This window comes from Ischnura elegans, chromosome X (genome assembly GCF_921293095.1).
Source record: "Ischnura elegans chromosome X, ioIscEleg1.1, whole genome shotgun sequence".
Classification (NCBI taxonomy): domain Eukaryota; kingdom Metazoa; phylum Arthropoda; class Insecta; order Odonata; family Coenagrionidae; genus Ischnura; species Ischnura elegans.
The window spans coordinates 38,462,001-38,479,416 of record NC_060259.1 but is presented as its reverse complement, the minus strand read 5'-3'; the positions used below and the strand labels follow the sequence as shown (position 1 = coordinate 38,479,416).

Here is a 17,416-nt window from a genome sequence, read left to right as displayed (position 1 = left end):
ACGGTACAATAGGAACGTTCCTTAAGAAGGGATCCAGATTAATTCACGAGGCCTTCCTTGGTGTTTTTTCCTGGAAGCACTTCGCCTTATAAGTTAACTTAGCGTCGGGGAAATAAGCAAGCATTTTCGTTGTCTTCTCTCCATACCGTTTCGTCCTTTGTTATTCTTTTTAATATATTATAGTTACTAATTTTTGACTGCATTCTGCTGTACTAGAGGTAGCGTCCTGGAAGAGACTGTATCACAGAGAGGTGCTCTTAATAGATTTGTTTGCACCAAACTAAGGGGGAGATATGATTAGCAGATTTTGAAGTCGCACTCGTTTCAGCGTAAAAAGTTGGTGGAGTTCGAATGATTTAATTTAAAGGGCGATCTTAAACCAAAGGCCTATTGTGGTAGACCATTTTCAAAAATTTTACAACACTGTGACTTGTTATATTTGAAGCATTTAATGAATAAATCTTTAAATATCTCTATGATGAACTTTTTAATTCTCTTGCTTGCAATTTTATGTATTTTCGCAGAATTAAGTATAGAATTTTGTGTGATCATAGGTAATTCTAATGTATTGATAGTCCCATTTATTCGTATTTTTTCAAATCGTGCGTATATTTGAAGTCATATTTGCACATTGAAGATATAGTTGATACATGATCATTAAGTACTTTGCTCATTGATTCTAACATAGTACGATGAGAAAGAAACGACGATGATAAATGAACGATACAGTAAAATTTTCATTTCTTGATTTTTTGTGTTACAACCAGTTGCAGAGGATCAGTTATTATTTAGCTTAGCACTGGAACACTGTATAACAAAAATATAGTCATGAATAATTTTTTCGTCGGTTTCTTAAATATTTGCCTTAGAGGCCACAATTATTTGGAGTTTTCAGACTTGCATTGAATTATAAAAACAACATTAAAAACGTAAATTATAAGTTAAAATTACTCAATACAAAGTTTTTGCAATACATACTTTCACTACAGTAGAGGGTCAAACTATATGAATCTGTTTCATAAATGAATAGGGTTTACCTCCTCCATCCTATCCTAGAAATTTCTTCTCGCACGAAACAGTGGTGGTCCCATTGTAGTTATCGATTGTTCTCTAATAGACACAAGCTGATTTCGGTGGTCTCCCTCTCTCAATAGGCCCTTGGCTTCTCAAAACTATTGAGCCTCTTATCTTCTGCTTGCGCGGGACCTCTCGGACCCATTCAGTATACTCAGACCAGACCGCACACTTCAGAGGGGCAGTGCTCAAAGGCAAGCGACCACTAAGGTACCCGAATTGTCCTACTAAGAGGATTTCCCCAGAGATTGTAAAATGGAAAATATCTGGAGCTTCTGAGCTCGGAAGTTTAAGGCAAATCTAGATGTAATTTAAACACGATTGCATTAATTCTAAGTGGCCCTCGTTAGGACTTCTTCTTCCCCTCATAATTTCTGTCAGCCAGGCAGATGTACTTTTCTCATGGGTCAAGGGTTCTTGCTCCACAGTCCTTATCATGCTGTTGGATTTTTTTAATGTGACACTCATGCTTTTAGACGTTATTATTCGAATGAAGTTCAACCATACTTTTTTGAGTGGGATGGGCTTCGGCATTTCCGTAATTGCTGTCCTCTCTCCGATGAAGCCATTTGTGAGGAGAGAATATCCGAAAAAAAACTCCGGTTTAAGCGTTATGAATACATTGGTAGGTAGCACTTTGGAAGCTTATGGAAAAAAGAGTCGAAAGCCATTTAAGTCCAGACCTAGAGGTCTACGCGCATTTACCTACAATTTTTCTGTCCGTGAAAACGTTGATGGAATCTGTATTAAGTTTATTGGTGACCTTATTCGACTATTTCCGTTGTGAGTCGAGGTGATTCATCATGAATCTGTGGAATCAATGCTTTCGAGACCTGGATGAACGCGTTTCTGAATAACTCAAAAACTTTTAATCTACTAAATTACAAAACGTTTCAGCCATCAGTATGATGATGATTTAAAAATAAATCGAAACGTTGGCTGAAACTTGTTTTAAAATTGACCTGAACTCCAGGAAATATTATATCGTATAAAAAATAGATCGTTAAAATTTGTATGCAGATCATTCTAATGGATATACTCGTAATATTATCATTATGAAAATACATCTTCCCTTTAATGAGGAGAGATCCTGTCACGCGGTATCATATCGCTCTCTCCTTCTAGCTTGTCCGATGACCTTCACAACCCTTCCTCGATGCTTTCATGTAACTCCATTCTGAATATTCCCTCATGCTTGCTTGCAAAGGCTTAAGCCCAAACTCGATCGTGCAACTTCGTGCACGGCATCACTCGGTTACTGAACTCCGATCGTGGGGGAGGGGTGGGGAAGCAAGCTTTGCTCCGTGCATGCATATTTTGGAGAGGCTTCACTTCTCTCCCAACCCACGTGGCATCACTCTCCTGCGAGAAAATCCTGCGAAAGTACCTCCTTCCAATCACTTTCACCGCCAAGAATTTGAGCCGTAATCACGTCTCGAACGCTTGCCGACACCGACACGTTGCATTTAACCACTTTTGCCTTGAATACCCTTACACATGTTCTTGATCGGTGGAAGTTATTGGAAAAAGCTCTCGCTCTGCACTTGAGATTTTTATGCAGAAAGTATGAAAGCTAATTAAGTCTCTTATTACATCAAATAATATTTCCTGGCCATGAATAGTGAATACATTTTAAAAACGTTCAATGTCCTGTTCACGAATTTTTGCCTTCTGAATTGGCGCTGGAGATTTTCATGACGGGCATAAAATTGGGGAATAAGAATGCATCTCAAGAAGCATTGCTCTTTATATATTTCGTGGTCCAATGAATTACCTGTGTCGTATGTTCCTTTTAGTTAACAGACGAAGAATAAAACGAGCTTGATTTCCAAGAGAACTGATGAGAAAACGATGGAAAGTGACTATTCCATTCAAAATGTACCTCCAACTAACTTATGTGGCTAATATTTGGCAGGATAATTATTTGGGAGAATGGAATTTTGAAATTTGGAATAATAGTTAGAAAATTATTCAATGGGATTTAAGTTAAAATGATTAAAATATAGGTAACTCGTCTATGCATATGAGATGAAAATTGACTTTCTATCATGATAGTTGCTAAGTTTATGCATAAATATGGCAAATTTCATTTTAGAGGAAATGAATTCGATGAATAGATCAATTATACACCAAAATAGATTCAATATGGGAAAATGGAAGATGGCACTAACAACAAAAAATGATGATGGGGTTTCCTTTAGTGCTGACAAAGCTATCGCGTTAGTGGAATTGCTCAGTTGGCATTGTCAATAAGATTTCAGGAACTAATTCGAATGGAATGTGAAATACCTTCGGTTATCACCACAGGAATCATTTCTCCTTGGCTCTTAATCATTATCTCCCTGTATAAGACATCTTCAGGACTATTGACACGTAATTATTAAAATGAAGCATAAAATCCCACCTGTCATAAATATCGAAAAGCTACTAAAGTCGTTTGTGTGCATTGTGCCATATCAGACAGTAAACACGACTTTAAGCTCACCTCAAATAACATATCATATTAATTTCTTCTCCATGAATGATTATAAGTGAATTATTAACGTGCCATTACCATCACTTTGAATTACAGCGCGGGATAAAAGTTTTCTCTCACCATCAAAATGGGCCTCTTGGGTAATTTGCTTACAAATTTCTGCCTGAAGCCCTTCCGTCTCCATAGCACATCCTTAAATGTCTTTATCCCTTCACTCATCTTCACTACCTGAAAATATTGAGCTCTGCTGGGGGAAGTTCTCGTCAATTTCGCCCCCCATCTCATGTGTTGCACTTCCCTTCTCGTGTAATGATGAAGTGGACGGTCGAGGGAGACGAGAACTCTGCGTAATATCTCCGATGGCTTGATCATTTGATGAGTTTTACAGCTGGGGAGCCTCGGGGTTTGTTTACCGCTAGGCGCTGCGAAAAACCATTGAGACAAACTACGGCAACGTTTCCAGGAGTGAATATTGATGGTTTAATTATCACTTGAGCCGTCGGACATCTGCCCATCCCTACAACCATAAAAGGGTCATTTTTTGAACACGAAGTTCAAGTTTGTTCCTTGACCTCTCTTTTACCAAAAACCAAATAGCAAAGCTAACGAAAACTAAGTAGTAAATCCGGAAAATTTCTTTTATCTTGGCAAAACTAATTATAGTTTGAGGAAGTCAATAGTTTTGTCAACTACTAGTCTAGGATAGAATATAATGACCATAAAAAAGCAATCGAGAAATACAGCATGATGCTATATGAAGGAAAAGATTTTTTTCTCGTAACCATCAACTTCTGTGCCTTATTTTTTATCATTAATGTTCTTGATGAAAAGCCATAGATAGCCGTTTCTTAAAAAAATGATGCGAGTATTGAAGCTGAAGTCATTGGTCATATCTAGAGAGTAAAACTTATGGAAAGAAATTATAAATGGCATGTGGTAACCTCTGGAACTCATGGAAGAGATGCTGAAATTTAAGCAACAATAAAATTCATGTTTCTAAGATGAAAATATGGAATAAATTATGCGTATTTGAGTTTCTTATCAGCTCCATAAAGTACATGCCCATATGCATAAAAATTATTTGTCATAAATTTATTAATCATAATTTTGAATGGCCATTCCATTTCCAACTTGAGATCTGGGTCCCTTTTGGAGGTCACAATAACAATTACTGAGGCTAAATACAGATTGTTTGCTAAAATTTAAGGCATTAAAAGGAGATCTATATGAAAATAAAATTCGAAAGTATTTAATTTTGAAATTTAACTGTAAGTATTATCTTAAATCATATTATGGGAGCAAAATAAATGAAGTTTGTATTGAATTATTCTAGCGGTTACTTGGTGACCAAAACCTATTATATGTCTTATATTTTTTACTGAACCATATTAGGATGTAATATGCTCAGATTGGCTTGTGCGGCTTTGAAAATTGTATTATGGCAATGCGACACTCTTTGAGTACCTATAGGCAATTGGCGACTGCGATAACTAATATCGGGGCAATGAACATATAGTGTTGGGCCCGATGAATATTACGGTAATATTTATCGAGATGATTAACCCGATCACAAATCACTACCTGGTGAAAAGTCACGATAAATCGAATCATATCCAATATTATATCACAATATTATATCGTGATATTTTGATATTTTAATTTCGATATTTTAATTTGTGCTGTATGGCGATACATTGTGCGGTTCAATGTGATAATATTCGATAGAATTCAGGTCAGGTCACCTTTTAAATATGCGAATTTGTAAAATAGGCTGGGCTAGAAATTGACCAACATTTACAGTCACTTTCTTCGTCTCAAGTATAAAAGTAAACTTTTTTCACTGCAAATGCAGTCGTGTTTAATTCAAGTGTTTTTTAGTTGGTGGATTTTACAGTCTTTTTTACAAAGATTTTGATAGGTTCGCGATTTATGATCGAAACTCAATATCGCCTTCTCGTTTCAGGCAAATATGTCCCCATATGCAATATTTTTCCCCATACATCCCCATTTCTGCACATCGCCCTAGCGGTCTTCCGAAATGTTGCGAAACTTCCGAGGGAACCTTCTGAAGAAATTTTCTTCCAACCAGCAGGGCTGTGGCTGTTAAGAGAGGGAGAGATCGCTGGAGAAACGATGGGCAAAAGTGTAAAATCTGCGACTTGATATTGATGTCATTTAGCGCGCGAAATCCTGGAAGCTTCACCGTCCGGCTACGCGGGAACCTTTCGCGTCTACAGCCGCGCCGGCCGGCGGATGCGCGCGCAGCCTTCTTCCCCCCTCCTCCCCACTCCCCAGCCCACCGCCGCGAATGAGATGTGTGTCTCCGACCCCACACAGTCAACTCCGGATAGAGCCAAGATTAGGGCGCTTAACGCTTTAATTGCGTTCGTATACCTTTCCCCATCCCTCTGCAGCACAAATCCCACTCCACCGCGTCCCAACTAATAGCTTCCGGCGAGCCTCCACGGCCGAATAAGAGAGAGTGAGCGAAAAAAGAATATTTGGTTTCGACTGTATTAATTATCCGGCAGGATACGAGGGTTTTGGAATGCATTAGGAGGCAGTGGATTCCGAGAAATGAATGTGACTCGGTCCGGTGGCCGTTGATTGGAGCTGAGGGATTGAGTGCTCCATACTCAATTTCTTTACCTGATTTTACTCTCCGTGAATGGTAATTGTAAAAAAAAGAAAATAACTACTAGGCATATAGGCCTATGATTTTTCCCGATGGATACTAGACCGATAGCTTTCTCGGACATTTTTGGCCGTTTATTCCGCTACCGTATTCGGGGACCTAATGTGATTAATGCTGGGTTTTAGCGACTTTATGTCGGCCTAGTACTGCATAATTTTCCTTTACTAATCTGTAATCGATTCCAATGTACCTTTTTTTCCTCTAGAGCTCTCTATCGGGATTGGTTTTAAATAACAAGGGAATGCCATTTACCTTGCTACGCCTTTTCCACTGTCTATTTTTTATGATAATCAGATTGCCGAATGGGATGGGTAGTTTTTTCATTGATTGTGCCTTATTTTTGTTGTCATTCATTATTTTCCATGCGGTACGTTTAACATGCCTTGCATTATTAAAACAATAGCGGGCTTCTCCTCACAAGGGGTGTTGATGATAGAAGGGTTAGCGCCGTAGCTCACAGCGTGGACACTAGGGTTCGCAGCTCCTTCACTGCGATAAATTTCATCGTCCTCAATTTTATCATTTTTTCCCGGTTTCAATTTAATTTCAATTGCAGCAAGAGTAGGTACGAGGAGAATTTTTATCATCGTAACGGCTTTTAGGCATTTATTCCGTCTTATTCCGAATGCAGAAATAGAATGTCTATACAAGAATCGACTGGTCCCCCACAGGCTCAATTCGCTCTCGGAGCTTGTCGGGGAACAGGCCTAACGCACATTTCGGAAAAACAATTTGGTCTGCACAAGATTTGACGCATGGAGTTGAATTCCAGTGAGCAGGGGTGACATTATGATCGCTATTTTTAAATAACGTAAGGCATATTAAATGTCATGCATGAGAAATATTTTAATTACAGCCAAACTAAAACCATTCAATGAAACCACAAGGCATTCCGATGAGCGGAATTCGGCATTCTTAATGTCATAAAAAATATTACATTGAAAAAGGCGTAGCGTGGTACGTGTGAGTAAATAGTGGAGATGCTTCCTGAGTTTGATAGAAGGAGAACGTTGAATGGTAGGGTGTCGTATCAAAATTATCAGATAGCCGCAGGCAGCAGGGTTCGGAGTTAAAATCTAAATGGAAGCTCTGCAGCATTAAATTAAAAGTTTTAATTCTGGTCAATATTTCGTGCTAAATCACTTTTTTTTATCAATAAAAGGAACTCCTACTCTCAATGAGTAATACATATGCGCAAAAAATTAATTTCTGATTGACCTCTAGCCTCACTTCTCAAAACCAAGCTACATGTTGAAATACTGATTAAAACAATGAGGAATTAAATGAACTTTAAAATTGACAAATTGTCGTAAGACAGTTAAATATATATGAGACTGAGGATGTATTATCATATCTTATTATTGACATTTCAATAATCTGTTAGAATTATGAGTAAAAAGAATTTAAGGGACGCATAAATAGAGCAATTTTGAAATGGAACGAAAGTTGAAAACATATTTTAGCTTCAAGTAGCTAACTAACTTCTGACACTAACGTTGAAGTATGCAAATGTGGCTCAGTAAACCAAGTAGGTATTCATAATAAAATTACATTTACCCAGCTGCTCTTAAACATTTAATTACTTTATGGCTCAAGAAATAAATTTTAAACCAAATCTAATATCGGTTACTGTTACTCGAAGGGTACTGTTCTTTTTTTAGGAGATGAATTACAGAGAAGCAACAAACCTATAATCAAATTAACTCTCATATTCCGACGGAAACTGGTATCAAGGAAGCTTTCAAGAAGCTTAGATAGTTTCAAAATAATTTAGAAAGCAAAAAATATAGTTACGATGTCGAATGTAATGATCTCCCAAAATTTCCCGGAAAATATTTGGTCTCTTCAAGTTCATCAATGGGGAATTCTGTGGAAATTATCTGACATGGAATGACGAACCGGAGTCCTTTTTAGCTACAACACAGTTTGCCAGAGACTCCAAAGAGGAATAATAAGGAAGTAAAATGGTTACCGGGAAGATTCGGTATGGAGTGTTCGAGGAAAGGTTTGTTAGATCTTCTCTTGGATGTGATTACTCTTCGTCGCACCTCAGACTTCATCTAAGGCGTCACTGAATAAGTTTTTCGTTTAATTATGAAAATGCTTTTAGAAATAGAAAAAAGATTTGGTTTATATAGATATAAAATCAAACACTTGATGAAGGTATGCATGTTAACATGGATGATAAATTAATGGGAATGCTTGCCCTCAACTAAGTCAACCAAGGAGAAATGAAATCATTTCAATGATTTTATCATTGGCCTGTTTATTATTATAACTATGGAAAATTGGTAAAGTAGAGCAAAAATTCTTCCTTATCTATATGGAAAGAGGCATCAAAGTTTTTGAGACGGTCGAATGGAGTAGTTGAAAGCCGGTTGATTGAAATTGGTTTAACGTATACGAAATACCTTTCCCTGAGAAATATCATATTCAAGTGAAAGGAATGGAATAACTCTGCATCTGCACCTACGCATTTGGAAACAGAAGTAAGATTAAGAAAATGGTTTTTTATAATTTATTAGATAAGAGAATAATAACATTTATTTACGGATCAAATTAAGTTCCTAGGGAAATACAGTTAATACATCATTAATGATGCCTAAAATTTAGGAAAATAATATTCAGCAAAATATTCAGGTAAAACAGGCCTATAGATAAATGCAAAAAGACGAAGAAAGAAAACTATTCTTATAGTTAAGTAATTTATGCATGGGGATCGGGTTGGAGCGGCGGCTTGAGTGTTGGTTACCCACCCTGTGGGCTCGGGTTCAAATCCCGGCGGCGGCAGAGAATTTTCAGAGACTGTCCGATCCCTGCTTGAATGTTGTGTGGAGAACATTTCAAGTGCAGTACTCCGTCCGTCGGAAGGGACGTAAAGCCGTGGTCCCCTCGGCTCCTTTCGTTAAGAGCAGGATAATGCCGACGCCGGGTTTCTATCCACCCTTCCTTGCCTACGCATCCCTCATGGCGAAAATGACTTAAGCTATCGGACGCCTCGTCCAAGTACCATACTATACCATATTAATACAATCCACAAACAGCCCGGCATTATTTTGTAAGGTAGTTCTCTAAAGGATTGTGAGTAAAATTCAACCCTTAAATATTAAATTAATTTATTTTATTGAAATTAAGTTGTTCTGATTTCTTTCGAAGGATTTTAAATTCCATTCCGTGCACACAATTTTTTCCTTTGGATTTTCCTTTTTAAAATAACTATTTTGGATGCAAATACTCGTCATTCAACCTAATAGCCTCTGCAATCGGATTCAATTGTAATTTTAACCTATTTCAGTGATATCATCGTTAATTCTAAAGCATAAACTACAAGATATACGTTCACGCTTCAAGTTTGTAAATTCGATAATCTTTTTTGTCTTTCATGAAAGATTATCAGCTTAATCTATTATTCTTTATTTGGTAATGAGTGTTGCAGAAAGGTTTTAGAGGAAAGATAATAAGAGTTGCGATTGGGAAAAAACGTAAGAAGGATAAATAAAGATGAGTCATCATGGAAAACGAATTAAGTGATGAGGATGTCCTAAGAAGAGTAAGAGATGAGAGAAAAATCATAAAAACGAACAAGATTGATGAGAAGGAGAAATAACCTTCTATGCCAGACCTAAGACATGATGGCCTGGTGAAAACATTCGTCGAGGGACAAGTAGATGGAAAGATTGGATACCTCGAGTGGAATATATGGAACAAGCAAAGAAGCGTGTGAAAGAGAAGAAATGCGTAGGTGTGAAAACATTAGCTCTTTGAAGAATTGAGTACAGAGCTGCGTCAAACCAGTCTTAGGATTGTTGAGAAGCGATGGCGATAAAGAATTCATTATTAAAAGAATAGACGAGAAATGACTGGGGATGGTGCCGTCTTGGAGTTACTGGGATTGACAGCAATGATTTCGCTCTGGTTTGGATGCGTAATTCTCCTTGAAATGTGGGTAATTGCTAATTGTAGTATTTTAGGTGGTGCCTTCCAAATCTGTTACGCCTAAGTTCACATCTCTGGTTGTGATGGGAATGTTTTGGATGCGTCGCATTCCCCTCAAAATCAATAAAGTGTGGTGTAATGTGATGATATTCTACTTCATTCAAGTCACATCTCGTTCGTGTTATCCGCAATTGTAAAATAGGCTGGGCTGGAAATGGACCAACATTTACAATCACTTTCTTCATCTGAATCATAGAAGTCGAATATTTAGCAATAAATGCAGTCATTTTAAAGATAAGTGTTTTTTAAATTGTGCATTTTATAAAGTTTTTTTTACCTCATATGCTTAAGCTTAAATACGTAAGATAGTTTACCCTCCTCACACTCACCTTTCGCAAAGGAAGCTTTGGACGCGGTTTCCTTGGCCAAATTCGTTAGCATAAATTTCTCTGCACTCTCTCTTGCCTTCCCTTCCCTATTTCCAAGACACCGCAAGTAGCATCATCTTTCGGTGGCATCCTCTAAATATATACAATACCTTGCATAAAATTCAGCTCTCAAGTTATGTTACAGCTCAAACGGAGCTTGTACAAGGATTGAATGCTTAAATCTTAAGGAATTTATTATTTATTAGCATCCATTTTCTCCGAAAACGGCACGACCGCGTCCTTTTACGAGAGGAATATTCAATAATTAACAATTAGCAATGAACGATCACAAGTAATCATGTCTTGGATTAGGGCTACCTAACTAGGTGGGACTCAAACCCTTGACCTTCGGTTCGGCAGACAAGAACTCTGCCCCGTTGAATAACTAAAAAAATAGTGATGAAGGGTGTGATATAAGAAAAAGTTACGGAGACTATCTTGGAGAATGCACTCCTCCGACGGATATTCGGATGAACGAACCTTCTAGAATATTTACAGTTCTCTCATTAATACTTCTGGGGACTGAATGCTTCGATGACTTCAATTACTTGACTCAAATCATGAGATCATAGTTAGAAGGGTTTATAAGTTAAGGAGTTATGAATAAATTGACAAATAAAACTCCTTATTTATATCCGTTATCAAAACATGTCAATAAACTGGGTCAAGGCGAGCGTTTTGTCCTCTCTGAAATTTTTCCATTCACATCGCAGTCACATGACGCATACACAACCATCGTACACGCAATTGCTTGAATGTGGTCGCTCATGAGAAAGCTATAATTCTTATTGCACGTAAGACATGGTTCTATGTTGCAAAATAGCACAATAGCCACAACGTATAGATAAAACTTTTCTTTTAATCCAAGATAACCTTTTTCCCTCCGTGGTTGCGATGAAAAGTGAATTTAGTCGATAAGTTGAAAGTGAAGTCCTCGCATCCTGCAAAATCTAGATTTTTTATTAAGGAATTTTGACAAAGAAAAATAAGTTCCTCATTTTTACCCCATATTGAATCCTAGACACATGTCAATAAAACTGGGTGTCTGCGAGATAATTTTTCTTAGAGAGGGATTCATCCTTCGATTTTTTGCCTCAAAGTTGTGTAAATAATGAACCTTCTTTCATTCGTACTCTCCGTGGTATACCCTCAAATTCACAGTGATAAAGATAGAAGAAAGTTTTGATGAATATCATCATAGCTTTCTCGATTTGAAACTTCTATGCTTGACTCGTTAAAACGTCTATATGCCGCTTCAGGCTCATTTATGAAATCTAACTTATAATTAGTCCGCGATTAACAATCTGCTACGTTTCCCTCTAGGTGATATTTTCCTCCCCGTCATTCACCCATAGTTTAAAAGACTAACTTCGAATTGGAATAAATTGTCCTATAAATAAACATTATTATCAATTTATTCTTTTCAAAGTAAGCTCAAGGTTTGAACTACTTTGATTTAAATCCAAGTTCTCTCACTTAAAAATTTAGTTTTCCCGTTTTCTATTCAGTGGCATTCATCTATTTTTTAAATTTAGTTGGGTAAGTTTAAAGCTATTGATATAATACTGAGCAGATTTTCTGATTTTACCTCGGCAAAAATCACCTTGTAATACTTGCATTTCCTGTTAGCTTACTTAGAATACACGCAAAGACCATTTCACGCAAGTCCAGCAGTACCAATACCAGTTCGATAATTTCAAGTCATGTCATGTCTGGTTAGCATGTCCGTCACCCTCGTGCTGTGAAACTGCACAGCGGGTCATTTATTTCAATAGTACTCTGTTATTGTTTCAGTATAAAATTTCACTCCGCTGGATAAATGCAAGAAACTTAAGTATATTCCTTGAATTATTTCCAATTTATCACAAAGTTTACCTCAGATCAAATTTATTCTCGAGCAATTGTCATTGGTAGATAAATCTAAAGCTCCTAATTTCATGAAAACTAATTAATACCTAGAGATGAAACATTGTTAGCAAAACAAGAATTTGAATCAAAGATTTTGATGGCATAATGTAAAAAATAGTTTAAAATTTTCAATATATTATAATTCTCAGATAGATGTTTTTGCCATATATGCAACGTCAACATCAGAGGATAAAGGAAATTGACCTACGAAGAATCATTAAAACATCTAAGTTTCCGCTTAAGTAATTTCAATTATCCCACTGTCACGCCCCCATACTAAACATGTGAGAAGGTATTTCGAAGTAAGTAATCTCGGGATCTCCCGTACTTTGAACTGGATAAAGTACTTGAGCGTTTAACTTTAGATCTTGGAATGAAAAAAAAATCCAGCGTCCCTCGAAGAAAATAGCTCATTCACCACTGAAATTTTATTGCTGTTAACTCCAGATTATTGGCCCCTTGGAAATACTACCTGCTGTTATATCAGTCTTATATTACTAATTCTTTATGTGGTGGATGGTTTGCTGATGCTGTTATTGGTATTTTCCACAATTTACTACTTTTGATTACCACCACTCATAATTCAAAAAGAACTTCTAATTGTAATACCCTTGCTTGAATTAACGAATCCTCGAGTCGAGTGTGTGCGAGATATTTTCTAAGAGACGCAACGCCTTGGGTTGAAGTGGCTAATGGCGGTGATAAATCAAGAAAATTGAATTCTTTCACGCTTTCTTGATTCAAAGGGCATATTTTGTGATGATTGTATACTGGTTGGAAGATTTAAGAATGAGCTTCGATCCAATAAAGGGTTTGGTGAGTTAAGCCGGTGGACTCTTTCCTTTGGATTTGAGGACGATAGATATCCCCCGAGAAGTTTGAGAAATTTCCCTCGTAAAGGCATATGCGGGGGGAATAGTTGAGGAATTGAAGATTTGGGGGCACTCAGCTATTTTCCTAAATTATTGAGGCGATAAAAGTATTAGAGACCTGTGATTTTGTATTGATAGTAGATTTGATAAAAAAATTCTAAAAGTGTCTTTTTAATAAGAAGTGTTGGATTTGAAAGGAGATTGTAAGGGAATAAAATGACCTATCGCTTTTTTCAATATATAAATACTTATAATTATTCGCTTAAACACTTAAAAAGTTTTTAATTTTGAGGTCAATGTTGTACAGAGGGAAGTATATAGGGAAATTTGCCAAAATGCGAACATCACATGACGACATATTTTCCATTTTGGAGTGAAACGTATGGCATTCTCAATAAAAATGCAGCTTACTCTGGTGTAAAACACTCTGCCAGATAAAATAAATGAAGTCAAATAAAAAATAAATAATTTCAAATGCATTCCTATATATCATTACTATTAGAATATTTGAACATTTTTTAACGTTTATTTCTGAAATCAGCATTAGGAATGGTAATGTTTGTGTGTGACTTGGAAAATTATTTTAAATGAGGTTGTGTTGTGTTGTTAATGTTAATTTAAATGTTACTCCGCCCTCAATTCCTTATGAAAATGTTGAGTTCTGCAGGTTTAGTGTTAGAACGAACAACAACAAAAATTGGCAACAAATATGATCGTGTACCTTAAGTCTTCTAAATTTGCATTCCAACTTTTGTTTTCATCTCTACTGTGATTTTTTTGACAAATTTAGACATCTGCTTCCTTTTTTCTCTTTATTTATCTTTATGCTTTGGTTACAGAAAGTTTCTCTGATAGACGATGAATTAAATAAATAATTTATCTGGAACAATCAGAGGCACAATAAACGTGTTTTATTCGCGTGTGAACATAGAGTTACCCATGTCATGACTGAATAAAATGACCCATTGTCAGGGGTCTGATGACAATTCTCTTGAACGAAGAGACTAATCTAACGATTCTAACGACTAAAATGTAATAGAATTAATTTTTCTAACACGATTTTCATAATATAATTTTTAACGAAATATCCCGCATTCATGGATAGTTAAATGTATTGATTGGCCTTATTTAGTAGAGAAAAGTCTGTTCAAAGTAAAATAATTCAGGGTTCATAATCATGGGATCTCCCGTACTTTGGGATGGATGAAGTAAATGAGTTTTATGTTACATCTGGGAATGAACTACATCGTACCCTAAAGTTATTTGATGTTCAGTAATGCATGTATGAGCTACCTGGAAATTAAGATTAACTGAAATTACATTACCTATTTTCTGTCATTGATAAAATCATCTGTAGAATAGTCTACTTCAAAGAAAATCATGAGGATGGACAATGGATGGATCTCGGATTAGACTCGAAAATTGGCCGAACCTTTATATTTTGTTTACTTTTGGTATATTACTCGTAAGGTGAGAATAAGAAAATTTTTGTGTCGTTGGATGATTTATGCTACTTAATAATTTATTTTCTTGCTGTTTATCTACGATTTATTTCTATAATTTTTCAATTGCAATTTACTTTTTCAATGTAAATTATTTGTATTTGGTCTTGCTCCCTGCAGAACTGGCTTCTCAACCCTTGCTTGCAACCCAATGAGTGCATGGCCTTGAATAACTGTAGCAGTGGAGAATATTGGTAAGCTGTACTTCTGAATTCCTAGTGTTTCCAATTACGTTCTGTCCACATGGGGTGCATATTTGTACTCCGAGCTTAGTAATCGAGTTTTACGAATGGTATATAAAATTTTGATCCTTAGTTATCAACTACATCATGATAATCCACTGCAACTCTTCAACATTTTAATCGCTAACTTTAGTCATTATAATATTTTCTTAACTTAATGAAATTGCTGTCATTTGAATGGACCGACTATCACCCTGCATGATGGTACGTAAAGAAATGGTCTGTTTTATACTCAGGTCATCGATGTTAACATCAATTCTTATCAGAGAGATAGTATTCTCACCACAACAACAGTGCTTAGTGTGAAAATCAACTTTTAGAGACTCGTTAATGACTCGTAAATTGTTATTATCCGTAGTTCAGGCATCCGTAGACCATGCACCATTTGACTATCATCACCCATGGGATCTTTTTGAACTCATGCCTGTTTATGGTCCTTACCGTAGGAACGTATTTTCAAATCGTTCCTGAATGTCATTAGTCTTGTTTTACTGATAAAAATCGTCCAATTCTGACAAAAAACGTTCATATTTTCCTTGCAACTCGAGTCTGCGACGTAGAGCCCTTATGATAGGATTCGGTGAACGATGCAATGCGCTCTAGATGGCCGTGCAATTTCAGTCGCCAAAGTGCTATTGCTATCGATTACAGCACTTCCCGCGTATGATTTATCTCCGTTTGGGTGCTCACTGAAATCAACTGCAGAGACGTTTGAGAGGAGAGCGGGATGTAGGCCGCCTCGGGCGACGCCGCCGTCCACGGCGGCGGAGCCCTTGGAGGGCCTTCAGGGGTTTGACGTTAGAAGAGGACACTTGGATGGCTGCGGCCCCTCGTAGTGGCCCTTGCTCGATATCGAGTATGTGCGGCGAGCCGCCTCGCCCTCGTCACTGCAGCCACCGCCACTTCACCACGCCAATACCACCACGCCTTCCTTCCCCGCTGAAATTAACACGCCGAGGGAAATGCAAGCGCCATCGGCCCAGGGAGTCAAACCGGTGACCAATTAAAGAAGTTCTCTTTTGCGGCGCTCCAGCCGCCTCTCCCGCCACGCCTCCACCACGCCATTGCCCTCCTCCTCTCCTCCACCACCACCCCAGTAGAACCGTCACTCCACCCCTCCAACCCCCCTCACAGCCACGAAGCCTTCAACCTCCCGACTCCTCGAGCCCTGGCTGCTTGCTGGGGCATTAACATTGCACGGCCGACATTTGCATGCAAATTGAAGGGCCTGCTTCCTCGAGATTATTATCCGAGCCGAGGGAAAGGCAGAGCTCTCCTCACCCCACCTTCTCCGCCCCCCCCTCCGCCTCCGCCACGCCCCCCCCCGTCTGCCCCCGCGTGTGTCCCCGCCACGACAAATCCGTCCCCCACACCCCCCCAAGCCACCCGGCCCCGTGCATAATGCATTCACACGGCTAAAATGGCCGAGGAGGTGGTGGAAACCGCCCCGCCCTCCGCTTCGCCTTCCCACATACCCATCCCGCTGACACGCCCCCTCCCCTACTCTCCCACATGCCCAAATTCCAGAGCCCCTCGAAGAATATAGTTCATCCTCTTTTAGCTCGAAGCCGTTCGTGCGGAGCGGAAGAAAGCGGGCCTCTTGCTGAATCCCCTCACACCTTCCACGGAGGCTTCTTCCTTTCAAAGGTGGATCACCTCTCGCGGAATGCCTAAACTGGTCCAAGCGGGCACCCTCTTCATATTCCATCGAATTTAAAATGGAAGGGTATTTATAGGGGGGGGGGGCGTTACTTGTCTGTTTAACCAGACTTAATTAGTGTGGGGAGTATAACTACCCAATAAATTCCCAATCACACTATCTGTTTAGCCGCACCGCATGGTTTATTTATCCTACGTTAAAGAAAATGGTATACATGCAGCAAGAATTCCAATTTAAAGTGCACTTCATGCTATAAAATGAAACAGAGAATCGGACCAAAATTACAAATCAAATAGTGAGGAAAGAAATAAAAAAACGAAACACCAAACCGATTACGGTTACGACTACTTAAGAAAGCCATGTTAGACTTATGGCTAAACGGGGAAGTTAAGGGTAATTCGACTTCCTTAGTTTCTGCGTCAGATATTTTGGGATAATTATCGCCAAAGTCCGCTAGGCATTTCCTAGAAGATAACATAGTCAAATGCACTATTCGATGTTTTTCAAAATGCATATATTTTTTCTTTTAGCATCCGCTAGGCTATAATGCATCGTAAAAGTCCTCGATTTCACCAAATTACACTTCATCTCCCTCTCTTCATTTATCAACACTTGAAGCGAAG

General features: G+C 38.0%; 1 protein-coding gene across 3 annotated transcripts in view; it reads left to right on the top strand.

The window, feature by feature from the left end:
• Nucleotides 1–17,416, top strand: part of LOC124171357 (Down syndrome cell adhesion molecule-like protein Dscam2) — a 500,071-nt gene that overhangs the window by 18,446 nt on the left and 464,209 nt on the right. For 2 of the 3 annotated variants that reach the window (XM_046550522.1, XM_046550520.1), the window contains exon 2: nucleotides 15,012–15,085. The exons of the other annotated variant lie outside the window; for it this stretch is intronic. The gene's annotated coding sequence lies outside the window, so the exon portion shown is untranslated. The remainder of the gene's footprint in view (nucleotides 1–15,011; nucleotides 15,086–17,416) is intronic. 3 annotated transcript variants of the gene reach the window in all.